The 14988-nt window shown below is 39.6% G+C and overlaps 1 protein-coding gene and 1 pseudogene across 5 annotated transcripts in view; one reads left to right on the top strand and one right to left on the bottom strand.

Annotated features, from left to right (window-relative positions):
- LOC149142958 (2-oxoglutarate (2OG) and Fe(II)-dependent oxygenase superfamily protein) overlaps positions 1-9416 on the top strand; it is a 316570-nt gene extending 307154 nt beyond the window's left edge. For 3 of the 5 annotated variants that reach the window (XR_016265110.1, XR_016265107.1, XM_089451752.1), the window contains one exon: positions 8549-8779. The gene's annotated coding sequence lies outside the window, so the exon portion shown is untranslated. Of the gene's footprint in view, positions 1-8548; positions 8780-9290 lie in introns of those variants that run through there. The other 2 variants (XR_016265108.1, XM_089451753.1) reach the window with 2 other exon arrangements.
- Positions 9417-13466: 4050 nt separating this feature from the next.
- On the bottom strand, positions 13467-14268 carry LOC149142957 (protein HIGH CHLOROPHYLL FLUORESCENCE PHENOTYPE 173, chloroplastic-like; annotated as a pseudogene).
- Between the last annotated feature and the right edge of the window lie 720 nt (positions 14269-14988).

Genomic DNA, 14988 nt, shown 5'->3' with positions numbered 1-14988 from the left:
CTCTCTGCTTTTGTATTCACTGCCCCTCAGCGGCAACTTTGACCACTCTCTCAACTTCCTCAGCAAACCGAGCCCTAGAAAGTCGAAATCTTGATCAACTCGATGTGTTCTCCAAGTGACCCTCAAGCCTCCTCTTATACTTTTCTCGTTGACAAATCAACGACCGAGATTAAATCCCTAATCAGCGGCTAAGATTATATCTGGCTTGATCCATGACTTTTGGACCATTCTAACACAACTTTATATTAATTCACAATAATATTTTATTTTCCGTAAGTTTAGACTTAGGGAATCCATTAAAAATATTAATTATTTTAATATCTCCCAAATTGCTTAGAATCTGCCAAAACCATTCCTGGGTGTTGGAGATCTCATGTCCTTTAGTTTCTCCACCAATTTTCATGGCTAGAGCACATGTGATGCTACCCCAAATCAACAAACGACACATCGAATGAAGTCGGGGGTGGCACGAGGGCGTGAACAGGGGTTTGATGTAGATGACTGATGCTGGACGGACGCGGGGAGAACAACGAGGAAGGGTGCACAGAGCAGGCATTGGACATAGAAGTAAGGGGCAGGCGGAGTGGAAGTCGGGAGCACGAGAATGAACACAGCGGGGAAGGTGTGGAGCTGTAGCGGCGGGGGAGGGGGAATGGCATGGGGATCGACGTTAAGTGGAGGGCCCGCAGGATGAGTGTGGTGTCTGCTAGAATATATTGGCGTTGATGCCATAGTTTTAAAAACCGGCCTAGCTAACCGATTATCGGTCTAACTGGCCGGTTAGCAGGCCCACCGGTTGGAACCGGTGAAAAAACCGGGTTTAATAGGCTGCGTGGCGAAAAATTTGACCAAACCGGTCCTAACCGGTCCTAACTGGTCCTAACCGGAACTAACTGGTCTTAACCGGTCCTAAACCAGCCGGTTACTTGCCATGCCCACCAAGGACCCACAATGTGGCTTTTCCAAGGTAGTTTAGGGGTTTTATAGGGAAATTAAGGGTGCTTTCCCTCCAAAAACAACCTCTCCAAGCCTTTAAGGAACAAAATCGGTTAAATGATCTTGTTTTCGTGCAATACAACCTTTGACTAAGGAGGAACCAAATGATGAACAAAGCACCTGATCTAGATCCCATTGTGTTGGATGATATTAATCCAACATCAGAATGGGTGGAGGAGACTAAAGATCCTGTGTTTGAGGCTAATTTTGATATCGACATGGCTTTAGCGGGGGATGAAGTAGATTTTGTGGCGGCATCAGAACCAGGATTAGTAGCGGCATCAAGGAAAGGGAAAGAACCAATGGAAAGCACTAGTCGTGCAGGTCGACAAACTCATGCTTCCATTAGGTCCACTTCTATTGTTATTGGTGGCATTGCTACTGAGGTTGCAGATCAGGCTGAGGCATCCTCAGACTCTGAACCAGATGATGTCTATGTAGCTCTTGATGATGATCCTGTGGCTAGTAGTGGTGATGAACTTGATGATTGATCATGTGTACACTGTAGACTTGTAGTAGGTCAATGGCCTCATAGCTTGCAACATTGTTTTCGGACTTTATAGGCCATTTAGAGCCTCATTGCTCATGTATTTTGCTATTTTGTCGATGATATGTATTGCACTCGGTGCCATTTCAATATATTCACCTTTACATCGTATATAAATGAGCAAACTTTGCATATTTTGTCTCTATTGGCTTGGAATCATGGTTCTCAATCTTAAAAATAGTTTTGTTTCATTAAAAATTAATTATTTAATGTATTTTTCTAAAACTGGTTCGTTTAGACCAAACCAATCCTGGTTAGACCGGTTCCGGTCGGTAAACCGGTTCATTAGGTGGACTGGTCAGGTCACCGGTTCCGGTTTTAAAAACACTGGTTGATACCACTGTTGCATTGCTTTCTGTATGTTGATTTGGGGTAGCATCAAATGTGCCTAGCCACATAATTTGGTGGAGAGGTTGGGGCATATGACATCTCCAATACCCAGAAAGGGTTTGGGCTGATTCTAAACAGATCAGGAGATATTAAAATAATTAATATTTTTAATGGAGTCCCTAAGTCTAAACTTAGGTGAAATAAAATATTAATGTGTATTAATATGAATCTGTGTTAGAGTGGTCCAAAAGACATGGATCAAGCCAAATCTAATCTTAGCTGTTGATTGGGGACCTAATCTCGACCGTTGAATCCTCAACAGGAAAAGTATAAGAGGAAGCTTGAGGGTCACTTGGAGATTACACCAGATGATCAGTCATTCTATTCTCTAGAGCGAAGTTTGCTAAGAGAGATAGAATCAGTGATCAGGAGAGCAGCTGAGGGGCATTGAGTACAGAGAAACAGAGAAGGCAAAGATTGTGCCGGAAGAGCAGCGCATCAGCAAAGGAGGGTGACGCAGAGCCAGCAAGGGCTCACGCAGAGCCACACATAGGCAGCCAAGTGCTACGCAGAGCACCAGAGGGCCAGCGCAACTGACGCAAGGCCTCTTGGGGCTGACGTAGGCCTCAAAAGGCTGATGCAGGGCCTCCTCGGGCTGACATAGACCTAGAAAGGCTGATGCAGGGCTAGCATGAGAGAGAGAGGGGCTGACGCAGTCCAGATTGGGCAAATGCTGGGGTTGCAGGAGCAGTTTTGTGGTGAGGAATTGCTGGAAGGATTTTCCGAGGTTTCAGCCAAGAGATTTCTCTCAAACTGTGAGGTATAGCTACTAAGGAAATTCTCTGTTGGGTAGGCCAGTTTCGGCACCCAGATTGTACTCTGATATTGCTTAATAAGAAAACCCTCAGATAGTTGCACCGGTTTTCCTGCATTGGGTTTTTCCGAGGACATTGGTCCAAAATTAATGGCGTCATGTGGTGTGTTTGTTCTTGTTTCTTTTAGTTGCTGATCTGTAATATGTTGAGCATGCATTGGTGTTTATTTTCAGTGTTTACTTTGTAAATAACTTGTTAAAGAAAAAATAACAACTAGGTAGGAATAAATCAGAAAAAGTGCATGAAGAGTTTCTAGTTAAAGAAAATTAGAAACTTCAACATGGTATCAGAGCGTGATTGCAGATCACACGAGGACTAAAAAACATCGGCCGAGCGGAGCAATCGCAGCAGAAAACCACTGTCTCGAGGTGGAAAAAGCTGTTTCTAGCAGCACAAAAGCTAAGAAGTGTGACGTAGAGCCAGCCAAAGCCACACAGAAGAAGCTGGGAGTTGCGCAGAGCCTCAGAGAGGCTAGCGTTGTTGATGCAGAGGGCCAGAGGGTTGATGCAGGGCATCCCAGGGCTAACGCAGACACATCTGGGGTGACGCAGATCCAGTGTGAGGCAGAGAGGGGATGACGCAATTCACAGAGAGGCAGTTGCTGGAGTCTAGAAGGTTGCAGAAATATTGCAGAGTGGAGCTGGTGAGGTACTATAGTCAGAACAGTACCTAATAGAGCAGGGCTAGAGGAGTTGTTACTGAGGGTTTCTAGCCGAGGAACTTGGATCAGCAGTGCAGTTGCATAAGACAATTAGAGTAGGGGACATCTCGACAAGCGGCAAAAGGATTTCCAGGAGGGAAATCAAGAGTCAGAGGGAGTCCAGAAGAGAACTTCTAGACGGGAAGTAGAGACTCAGAGGAGTCAAACAGAGAACTTCTAGGAGGGAAGTAGAGGAGCGTCATGGCACTTCACTGGGTAGGAGACCAGAATAGACTGGACGGAGCATCGAACTTTGCAGTCTGGAAAGCCAGAATCTTATTAGTGCTTAATAAGGATCGTGTCAAGAACTTCGCCTTGAAGGTTATAACTATCCCAGTCGACTCCAATGATAATGACAAGTATGAGGAGGTGATGGCGAGAGCCAAGTGCATTATCCTTGATGGGGTCAAAGATCATGTGGTACCACATATAGCCGAGAAGGAAATAACAGTTGAGATGTGGGAGGCTCTCAAGAACCTGTACCAGCGTACTTCTGTGCAGAGAAGAATGTTGCTCGAGAACTAGATGATGTCATATCAGATGAAGAAGGGTCAAATGATTGACTCCTTCCTCGGAGGACTGAATGAGATCCGAGATCAATTGACTACTATAGGAGCGACACTGGATCAGGAGCTTATGGTGAGGACAACCTTGAATGTTGTCTCAGAAGAGTGGGAAGTGTTTGTCCAGAGCATCCTAGGCAGAGGGACTCTCCTACCTTGGGACGAGATGTGGGCAGCTCTTTGCCAGGAAGAGATTAGACGACAGTGAAAGACAGGTAGCAGCAGCAAAGGGATCAAGGTCAAGCAGGAGGAGGAGGATGTGGCCCTAGCATCTGAGAGAAAGCAGGAGAAGCAGAAGACGAAAGATCTCTCCAAGATCAAGTGCTTCCATTGTGGGGAGATGGGTCACTATGTGACCCAGTGCCCAAGGAAGAAGAGTAGGGGAGAGTCTTTCGAGACTAAGGTAGCACTAGCACAGGCAGAGAAGGAAGTTTTGACAGACGATGATTGTGCCATGAGTGCACATGCACCACTTGAGCGGAAGTAGGGAGACATCGAGCTGTAGTCAGGTGGACTACAGGCGATGAGGGGCAGGATCGTCGAGGTACCTAGCCGCTTGGATTAGACCTTGCTACGGGAGCCCCGACGAGGTGTAACAAGACTGACTGAGTGGGTAGAGACGAATGTGGATGGAGCGGCAGAGAGAGCTACAGTGCAGGAGTCCTGAGACAGCGTAGAGCTAGCAGCTTGCAGCAGTGCGAGAGGCACAGGAGTGTTGCACCAGTGCAGGAAGGCAAAACGAGGTGTGCAACAGTGCGAGATGTAGGGAGTTGTTGCAACAACGTAGAGGTCAGAGAGAGGGAGCACTTGTAAGCGACAAAGGGAGCTTCAACATCAGTGGGTGTTTCTAGCCCAATAGGGAGGTCAGTTTGGAGATCAGTTACTTACTTCTCAGTAACTGAGTTGTAGTGCAGCAATGGGTAGTACGATGCAACATGATGAGAGGAGGTGCAGTGTAGATGCAGTGCTGGGAGGAAGGACCAGCAACAGCACGGATGCAAAGGGAGCTGTTGTACAAATGCGGTAGTGGCAGTGGCAGTGGCAGAACCATGGGTAGCAGTACAGGATGCAACAGTGCAGAGGAGGTTGGGCAAGAAGGCCTAGCATCAACACAGGTACCGATGCCGGATGATCAGAGTAATACTCAATGAGTAGTATTGCTAGAGCACAATCCTCACTAAGAGGGAGTGTTGATTTGGGGTAGCATCGGATGTGTTCTAGCCACGAAATTTGGTGGACAGGTTGGGGCACATGAGATCTCCAATACCCAGAAAGGGTTTGGGCAGATTCTAAACAAATCAGGAGATATTAAAATAATTAATATTTTTAATGGAGTCCCTAAGTCTAAACTTAGGTAAAATAAAATATTAATGTGTATTAATATGAATCTGTGTTAGAGTGGCCCAAAAGACATGGATCAAGCCAAATCTAATCTTAGCCGTTGATTAGGGACTTAATCTCGACTGTTGAATTGTCAACAGGAAAGGTATAAGAGGAGGCTTGAGGTTCACTTGGAGATTACACCAGATGATCAGTCATTCTATTCTGTAGAGCGGGGTTTGCTAAGAGAGATAGAATCAGTGATCAGGAAAGTAGTTGAGGGGCATTGAGTACAAAGAAATAGACAAGGTAGAGATTGTGCCGGGAGAGTAGCGCAACAGCCAAGGAGAGTGACGTAGAGCCAGAAAGGGCTCATGTAGAGGTAGCCAAGTGCTGCGCAGAGCACCAGAGGGGCCAGTGCAGCTGACGTAGGGCCTCCTAGGGTTGACACAAGCCTAGAAAGGTTGACGCAGGGACAGCGTGAGACAGAGTGGCGCTGACGCAATCCAGTTTGGGCAAACGCTGGCGTTGCAGGAGTAGTTTTGTGGTTAGGAACTGTCGGAATGATTTTCCGGGGTTTTAGCCAGGAGATTTCTCTCAAACTGTGAGGTATAGCTGCTAAGGAAATTCTCTGTTGGGTAGGCCAATTTCGGCACCCAGATTGTACTCTGATATTGGTTAATAAGAAAACCCTCAAATAGCTGCAACGGTTTTCTTGCAATGGGTTTTTTTTGGGACATTGGTTGAAAAATAATGGTGTCATGTGGTGTGTTTGTTCTTGTTTCTTTTAGTCGCTGATCTGTAATATGTTGAGCATGCACTGGTGTTTATTTTCAGTGTTTACTTTGTAAATAACTTTTTAAAGAAAAAATAACAAGCAGGTAGGAATAAATTAGAAAAATTGCATGAAGGGTTTCTAGCTGAGGAAAATTAGAAACTTCAATACTGTATGCTCCGTATTAGATGTCAATAGACTGAAACATGATATGAATTATGCAGATATTAAATATTTTTATTAGAATATGAATGGATGATTACATGGTTGTGGCGATGCTTTTTAAATAGGAGTTGACTAGCCATGAGCCCCATAAGACACGTCCCTTGGGACCGGTGTCCATTCCTTACTAGCTGGTTCAAAACGCGTCGAGAAAATTTTCTCGTATGTGATTTTTATTGAAAAGACTCTTCTTAATTTAATTCTTAATTAATTAGAGATATAGTTTATTATTATTTTAGTTATGTAATAATTAATTCATAACAAGGTCCACATGGAAAGGAAGGCCCACGAAATTATAAATATGAGGAGCTCATCTTCACAAAGGGTCTTTTGTCAATTGAACTCACTTTTGTTGCTCGAGCTGCTTAGCTGGGTCACTTGTTGTTTAGCACCAAGTTTTCCGAGTGGAGAACTCACCCTTTCTTCGGGGGACTTTGAGTGCCACCCTAGGGAGGTCAAATCATACCACTTTGGAGGAGAGCTGGAGAGATTTCAGAGCTTATCTTTCAGTCTTTACTCAATTAGTGTGTGTTCCAAGAGGACGCAAGAAGGGAGCACGTAGAGGTTGTTATAGGGTCCTTCTGGATAGCACTTGCCGAGAGAATTTTGGCGTTAGAGCTTAAGTGGGATCTCAACATTTTGGAGGAGTTTCAGAGCAGGAAATTGTTGCTTGTAGGCAGCACGATTTATAGCTACCTGGGTTAGCGTAGAAGCCTCTCATTGGGCACACATGGGAGCTTGAGGAACGAGTTGGGGAGCTGGAGATTGCCAGGGGAAATAAGGAGAACCTTGGGGAAGAACATCTCAACTCTTTGGTGTGATTTGGGGATCTTTTACTGAGTTATAGGCAGGCAGTGTTTTCCTGGAGTCGGTGGAGGGCATGGTATTTGGGGGCCGAATTTCGGGGGTCCAAACTAGGCCAAACCCTTTCTGGGTTTTGGTGGGTTTTTTAGTGAGGAGCTTGAGATCAATTTTGCAGAATTTTCTGAGCACCGAAGGTGGGGTTTCTAGTAGTTCCTTTCCAGTAGACAGCGCAGTTTTCTGGGGCAGCACAGAGCATCATTCGACAGCTGTTTCTAGTACTTGGGCTTGTTATTTTGTCACTTGGGCTTTGTCGTGCTTGCCATTGAGGCAAATCTAGGTGCACTCCTTCCACACTATTGTGCTTTGCTCCAATTGATTAATAAAATAACTCCGCTGGTCCTTATATCTGGAGTTTACATGGGTGTTTGCTGAATGTTTGAAATTTCTGGTGTTGTTTTTGTTATTTGCTTTGCATATCACTGTTCTTTCTAGTTTGGGGACATTACAAATGATTTGTTTCTTTTGAACAAATCTTTCTTGGTTTTTTGAGATAATATATGGGAGAATCACTTTTAGCCTATTTCCCAATATTTTTGTTAGATTTTATGAGAGTTACATAATGAAATAAGCTAAAATTTTGAAAAGAAAGAGTGGCAATTTTCTTTTGGAATTAAAGAAAGAAGAGAGGAATTAATACCCCTCTAAGCTTAGGCTTGTTCCTGGACCAATTTAGAATGCGACTCAATTTTTGCTTAATAATGATCTAAGATGCATGATTCAAGTGTAATGAAAACCTATTCAGGCCTAGAGCTTTCTTAGGGCCCAGTCCCTAAATCACTCTTACAGTCTCCTCATCCTCTATTTCTATAGTTAAAATTTTTCTTTAGACTCACTAGATCCGGTATTCATTGGAGCAAAGTTGTAGATGCTTCTAGGTCGACCTCGTCCTTTTCTAAAATCCTTGAAATGGTTATAGGGTGCTTCCTTTATGGCCACAAAGTCAGTAAGTTGCTCCTCATATTCCAGACTTATTTCTTTCATTGTATTTTTTGCATCCTTGCCTTGGCTTGTTTGTGGAAAAAAGAGGTGTTCTTATCTTATTTCTAATGTCATAGCTCCTCCTCTTTCCTACTTGCTCATGTTTCCTATTGCATGTTTCATTCATCCATCAACCCCTGCTTTGTTGCCTCCTCATTGATGGGTTTGTTTTTACCATCCTTTGATCACCCCTTTTCCTATATCTTTATCCTCTTTCTTTATTCTTTATACCTTGTTGCCATCATTTTGATACTTAAATTCAGGGTCAAGCCCTAAAGTAATGTTCATCATGAATTCTTAGTTTTCATTTAGCTTTTTTTATTGAACTTTAGAGAAATGATAGAGTGCTTTGTATCTGTCTTTTGAATAATGAATTAGATGGAAGATGCGGTAGAACCATCAACTATGGATCCACGTGCTATGGGTCGTCACTACAAGTCAATTGCTGCAGGTTCGCTGTTACATGTCCATGTGTTCCAAGGACAACCGTAGTTGCTATAGCCCATATGAAGGGACTTGCTATGGATCAATGAAGGAAAACCAATGCAGTTGACAATGTGCGCACTGCTACAGAATTGTTGTAGATGCTACGTTCCCATGTATTTAAAACGATTATGCAAGTGCAACAATCTATTTGCCAATGCAAAATCCAAAAAGTTGGATCTGCCAACTTTTCTATATTCCGATATCTTGTTTTTAATCTTTAATTCAATTTTAGACACTTTTTCAAAACAACTTGAGAATCTCTGATTCTCAAGCACATTTGAATCAAATTCTTTTTATTATGTTTATTACGTCAAAGCATGTAGATAAGATAGCAATCACCCCAGACTCAAGGGATTGGACAAGTGAGGGGCAGTGCTAATAATAATAGCTACTCCAATCATTTGTCTCTCATTTGCGTTCTTAGTTTTTCGATGTGTGATTGAGTTCTCATGCAACTAATCAAGTAGTGAATTAGAGTGTTGTCATTGTAGTTAAAATCCCGCATTATGTTCCACAAAGAGCCCTAGAAGAACAGGTGTTGTATATTAGTTACTTTTCAATACGCTAACGTGTTGTATATTAGTTGCTTTTCCATATTCACGTTAGCATACTCTAATTAAAAATTAGAGTGCAGGCAAAATGGGGAAACTGAACAAAGGTCATGCCTCCATGCCTATTCAATGCAGAAACAGGCAGCCTGGCCGGCTGGTAATCTATAAGTTCATTCACTGTTGATATAAATTCAATTCTGCAGCAAATTAATTATTATACTCTTGTTTACATTAAAAGTATTTTTTCTTTTCATCGATTTCACACACTGAATTCTTTTGACTTTTTTAGTTCTAAGTTACTTGTAGAGATTTTCACTTGTGCAGATCTATATGTTCGTTGTAAATATATTTTTATACAGTCAAGTTTTTATAGTTTATGTTTTGTTTATAAAAATGGTTTTAAATATAAATTAAAAATAGGATTTGCAATTTCACTTAGACTCTTTGCAATGTCCATTATTATTATAATAAATAAAATATTAAAAAAGAAATTATTTTAATGTTCACGAGGCTAAATATAGCCTATGGGTCAGATTGCTTCTTCATCTGCTTGATGTATTCGGCCCTTTTTCTATGAAGCTTCAAAATAAATGCTCCCAACTTCTTAACAAACCCCTTGCTAAATAGATTATCCCAAGAGCTAGTTGCCATCATATTTGCATAACTTTCCCTGTTGTTTTTGAAGGCCTCACATTCTAAAATGAAATGTTTTTTTTGTTTCCACTTTTCTGGAAGAACAAAAAATGCATACTCTTTCCTCTCACACTTCTTTTGGCCTTTAAAATAATTTCCTTTTTAAATGCACGCAGACCCTCCGCCCACGGCCGCGCCACCATCGGGCGACAGGCAGGCCGTGGGTCGGTGGCCATTGGTGGATGGCGAGCCATGGGTCGGTGGCCATGGGTGGACGGGGGGCCGTGGGGCGATTCCCACAGCCCGCCTGCCGCTCGGTGGTGGTGCTGCTGTGGGTATTAAGCTCTTTTTTTTTGTAATTTTTAATTTTAATTTTTTAATTTTTAATTTTTATTTTTAAATAAAAACAAAATTAAAAAAAAAATTAATAATTTTTTCTTTTAAATAAAAAAACAAAAATTTGTTTAAAAGAAAAAATTTAAATTTTTTTTTTTTTTTATTGGTTTGTTTTTAAATAAACCATAAAAGTCTGAGTAAAATTAATTAATTAATTTTTTTTTTAATCAAACTCACATTTTTTTATAAGTTTAAAATGTTTTTATTTTTTATTTTTAAATTTGAGTTTATTTTTGTTTTTTAAAAATGTTTTTAATATTAATTTTACTAGTTTATTTTTTTTTGTTAATTTTCTATTTTTGTTTAATCTAGTTAGTTAGTTAGTTAGTTTCTTTTTTGGTTTTTTACCCCCTTGGTTTTTTTTTTACTTAATTAATTATATATATATATATATATATATATATATATATATACATATTTTTTATTTTTTTTCTAGATTCTTTTATGATTTGTAAAATATATATATATATTTTTTTAATGAAAAATTCTTTGGCGTAAATCACTGGGGTAACTTATCTTTTTGATAATGGTTATTTTCATGTCCTAACTAACTGGTCAAATCTAGCCGTTGTCAGAATATAGCCGTTGGAGGTCTGCTCTATCTATTTAACTCGCTTTGCCTGATCTGTTCATTCAACTTGTCTTGACGATGAACCACATTGGTTGGTTCGAAATGCATCGACAAATGAAATATCATGTGATTTACGCCGAAGAATCTCTCATAAACTTGATATGGATCACAAAAGCCTCAATACAATAATTTTTTTTTTTTCACATTTTTTATTTTTTGTTTTTTTATATATATTTTTATATTTGTTTTTTTAAGTAATCAACATTTTAATCTTAATTTCACTAGTTTTTAATTTTTTTTGGTTAATTTTCCATTTTTTTATAAAATCTAGTTTGTTTTTAATTTTCAATTTTTTTTAGTTTTTTGTTAATGTTTTTTTAATTTTTTAATTTTTACCTACTTAATTAATTAATTTTTTTTTTTACAACTTGTTTTAAAATATGTTTTTTTACTATTTGTTTGTTTATAATTTATAATTTTTTTTTTTTTAAAGTATATATTTTAATTTATGTTTTGTTTTGTTTTGTTTTGTTTTTGTTTTTTTTTTTACTTTTTTTTGTTTTTTGTTTTGTGTTTTTTTATTGTTTTAATTTTATGTTTTCATTATTTTTTTGAAATTTTAATGTTTTTCGGGGTCATGATAAAATATTTTACGCCATTATTTCGAAATGTTGAAATTTTACCTTTGACAAAAAAATTGTTATCCCAACGTCAACACTTTTCGTTTTGAGGGTGTTTTTTGGACAATTTTTGCACAAAAAATTGGTTTTCACCACCATTTTTAAAACATGTTGAAAATTTACCCTAGAAAAAAAGGTGTTATTCCAGCATCAACACTTTTCGTTTTTAGCATTGTTTTTATTGTTTTTACGGGGTTTTTGGCTAGAGTTCCTGTTTTGAGTTTATAATTCCCGTTTCAAAGTTTACATTGTTATGAAATGATGCGTATTGTTTGCAGTTCATATTTTCAGTGATAAAGGTAAGGATGTTGAGGATCATGAAGTCTTGAAGAGGTATATGGTTTTGCAGTAGTTTTAGGATGTATTTCTAGCAGAGATCTCAGAGTTATCGCCTAATAGGGAAGTGGTTTTTTCTATTGAGTTGATGTTGGGGGCAACACCAACATCGAAGACACTGTATAGGATGAGCACTCTAGAGTTAGCGGAACTGAAGTTCCAGTTGAAAGAAATGTTTGACAAGGGATATATTAAGCTAAGTGTGTCGCCTTGGGGTGCACTAATATTGTTTGTGAAGAAGAAGGATGGTATTCTCAGGTTGTGTATTGATTACACTTAGTTGAACAAGGTGATGATTAAGAATAAGTATCGTTTGCTGCATATTAATGACTTGTTCGATCAATTGAAGGGAGAAACAATGTTCTTGAAGATTGATTTTAGATTAGGATATCATTAGGTACGCATCAAAGAAGATGACATCTACAAGATTGTTTTTCGGACCATGTATGGACATTATGAGTTTGTAGTAGTTCCTTTTAGTTTGACTAATTCTCCAACTATTTTCATGTGTTTGGTGAATAGTGTTTTGGGTCCTTATCTAGACAAGTTTGTGATTGTATTCATTAATGATATATTGATATATTCTAAGAATGAAGAAGAGCATGCATAACATTTAACAGCAATGTTAAGACTATTGAGAGAGCATTAGTTGTATGCCAAACTTAGTAAGTGCAGTTTCTTTCAGACAAAGGTTCATTACTTGGGGCATGTGGTTTCCAAGGAAGGTATAACAGTGGATGCGAAAACGATCAGAGCTATCATGGAATGGACAACTCCTAGGAATGTGGATGATGTCAGATCATTCATGGGGTTAATAGGTTATTACAGGAGGTTCATTAGGAATTTTTCAGGGATTTCTTATCCTATTATATCCTTGTAGCGAAAAGGGAAGAAATTTACATGGATAGAGGAATATGCAGCTAGTTTTGAGCAGTTTCTTATAAATGTTTCAGTTCTAAAGATTGCAAATCTAAACAAAGAGTTTGTGTTGGACATCTAATCCTCAATGGGTTAGTGTGGAAGCCAAATAGACAAAAGGAGTCTAAGAGACCTTGGGATGTGCAATCTAACGGTCAAACCATGTACTATAAATGTATACCACTTGTTAATAAAAATGTATTCTCATGTTTTATCTTTCAGATTATGTTGCTGCCATGTGTGTCTAACATGGTATCAGAGCAGGCGTATTCCTGCCCTGCATAATTACTTTGAGTCATTTGTTCTATGGCCTTTATGTGTAGGTCATTTCTACCATCACTTATGCATTTCATGAATATTTACTCAGCTAAATTCTAGCTACAACCTCTGTGATTTCTCCAGCCCTATTTTTAGCATTCCTAAAATTAGTTGTAACTCCTTGTATCAGTTTTTCTGCCATATTTTCTCTCTGGGCTCTGTGCGCTCTCTGGGCTCTCTGCCATATGGTATTTTAATCATTGTCTGCACCCTCTGCGCTCCCTGGGCTATACATAATTGTCCGACTGCATTTTCTCTTCGCTCCTAACAGTTGGCACGCCCGTTAGTGGTTTGGAATCTCTGACCAAATATGGGTATCGAAGTATAGAAGTTTAAAATGCAGCCAACATATGATCTGTAGTGCAAACATTTGGAATATGGCTTAATCAGCTCATGCAAGTGTTTCATCCAAAGTGGAATCAGGTTTTCAATTACCCTGGGAACTATGCTTACCTTATTTCATATATCATGAGATACTTTTCAATATGAAGAAGCACTGTGCTGTGTAACAGTACCCAAACATGCTTTCTCAACGGTTCCCTTCCTATGTGAACAGGAAAATATCTCTCATTCTTGATTGCCACTGTTAGCCAATGAACTGAAAAGTTCGTTCCAGTTTTGTACCGTCTCTTCCCCATTAACCACCTCAAATATAAGTCCCTTTTTTTGCAGGGGAATCGAGTGACTCAACACAAATTGCTGTGGCATCTTCTCTGCTAAGAGTTCCATTCCCAGCACAACCCTCTTTGAAGTTGAAGCCATGCTGATTGCCAGGCTTATCTTGCAATGAACCTGCTCTCACTATTGTGTATGGAACTCCTGAGTTTATAACAGCTATCTCATCTGCCTCAGCTAACCTTTTAGCTTTTTCATTCATAAAAGCTTGAATGCCGCCACCACTTCTAAGCACAGCCAACTGAGATAAGAGAATGATATGTTCTATTCCTTTCAGATTTTCATCTTCTGCTAACATGCCCATCTGGCCAGTTTTGCTATCACCATCCGTAACCAGCACCGCATCTCGAACTTCAAAGATAGTTTCCTCGATATCTATCCTCCTTGTTGCCGACAAGTCCATCTCTTGGAAGCTGATCTAGTGCCCCATACCATTTTCTTAGTTTTGGTCCTCCTTCAATGTAATCCAGCAAACATTCTCCAAAGGAAAGAGGTCTAGGCTGCTTCTTCTTGTTGTTGGATGAGCTGCTTGCCACCCATAACGTTTTGGCATGGTTAATTCTGCTTTGTGCAATTGTAAACCCAGATTCTTTGCATTTGTGTGGAGGCAATGAATGCATGCGATACAGAAACAGAGCCATGTTTTGAAATGGGATTGAACGATTATGTTCGGGCACGTTGATGGAATTTGGGTTGGAACAGGGTACATATTCAATTGTAGAGTGTGATTTGTGTTTCTGCGTTGAAGAATCTCCAACATCATTGTGCATGCCGAGCACTTCTGTACATTGAGATTTTGAAGGCAGTGTGTTGCAATATTATTTCAATTCAAATCCCTAGAAGTTGTTTGTGAGCGCTGTATTTGGTTCTGTGGTGAGTTGGACGCTGTTCTAGAAGAAAGAAGGAACAAGTTTACTGCCTGCTGGTTGATTTACCCCTTGTGAGCTGAGTTTAGCAGAGTCAAGGGATGCATTTATTGACTTGCTGTAGCTTATACTGAGGTGCGGATATATGTTGAAGAGGTAGCCAAAAATCCGCCAGTAACTTACTCAAATCTGGTATCTCCAATGCTGAAGCGAACTGTGAGTTAATGCCATCATAGACAGTGCATATATATATATATATATATATATATATATCAGATTTTGTTTGTGTACTAGCTCTCCCCTTTATCTATTAAAATAGTTAAATGGCTACTAGCATCTACAACATCATTGTGTAAATTTTGAACATGTATTTCAGTGAAGAGTGAAG

This window comes from Pinus tabuliformis, chromosome X (assembly GCF_031772625.1).
Source record: "Pinus tabuliformis cultivar Carrire ecotype Pingquan chromosome X, CPIR1, whole genome shotgun sequence".
Classification (NCBI taxonomy): domain Eukaryota; kingdom Viridiplantae; phylum Streptophyta; class Pinopsida; order Pinales; family Pinaceae; genus Pinus; species Pinus tabuliformis.
The sequence above is the reverse complement of the archived record's forward strand: the minus strand, read 5'-3'. Positions and strand labels throughout refer to the sequence as shown.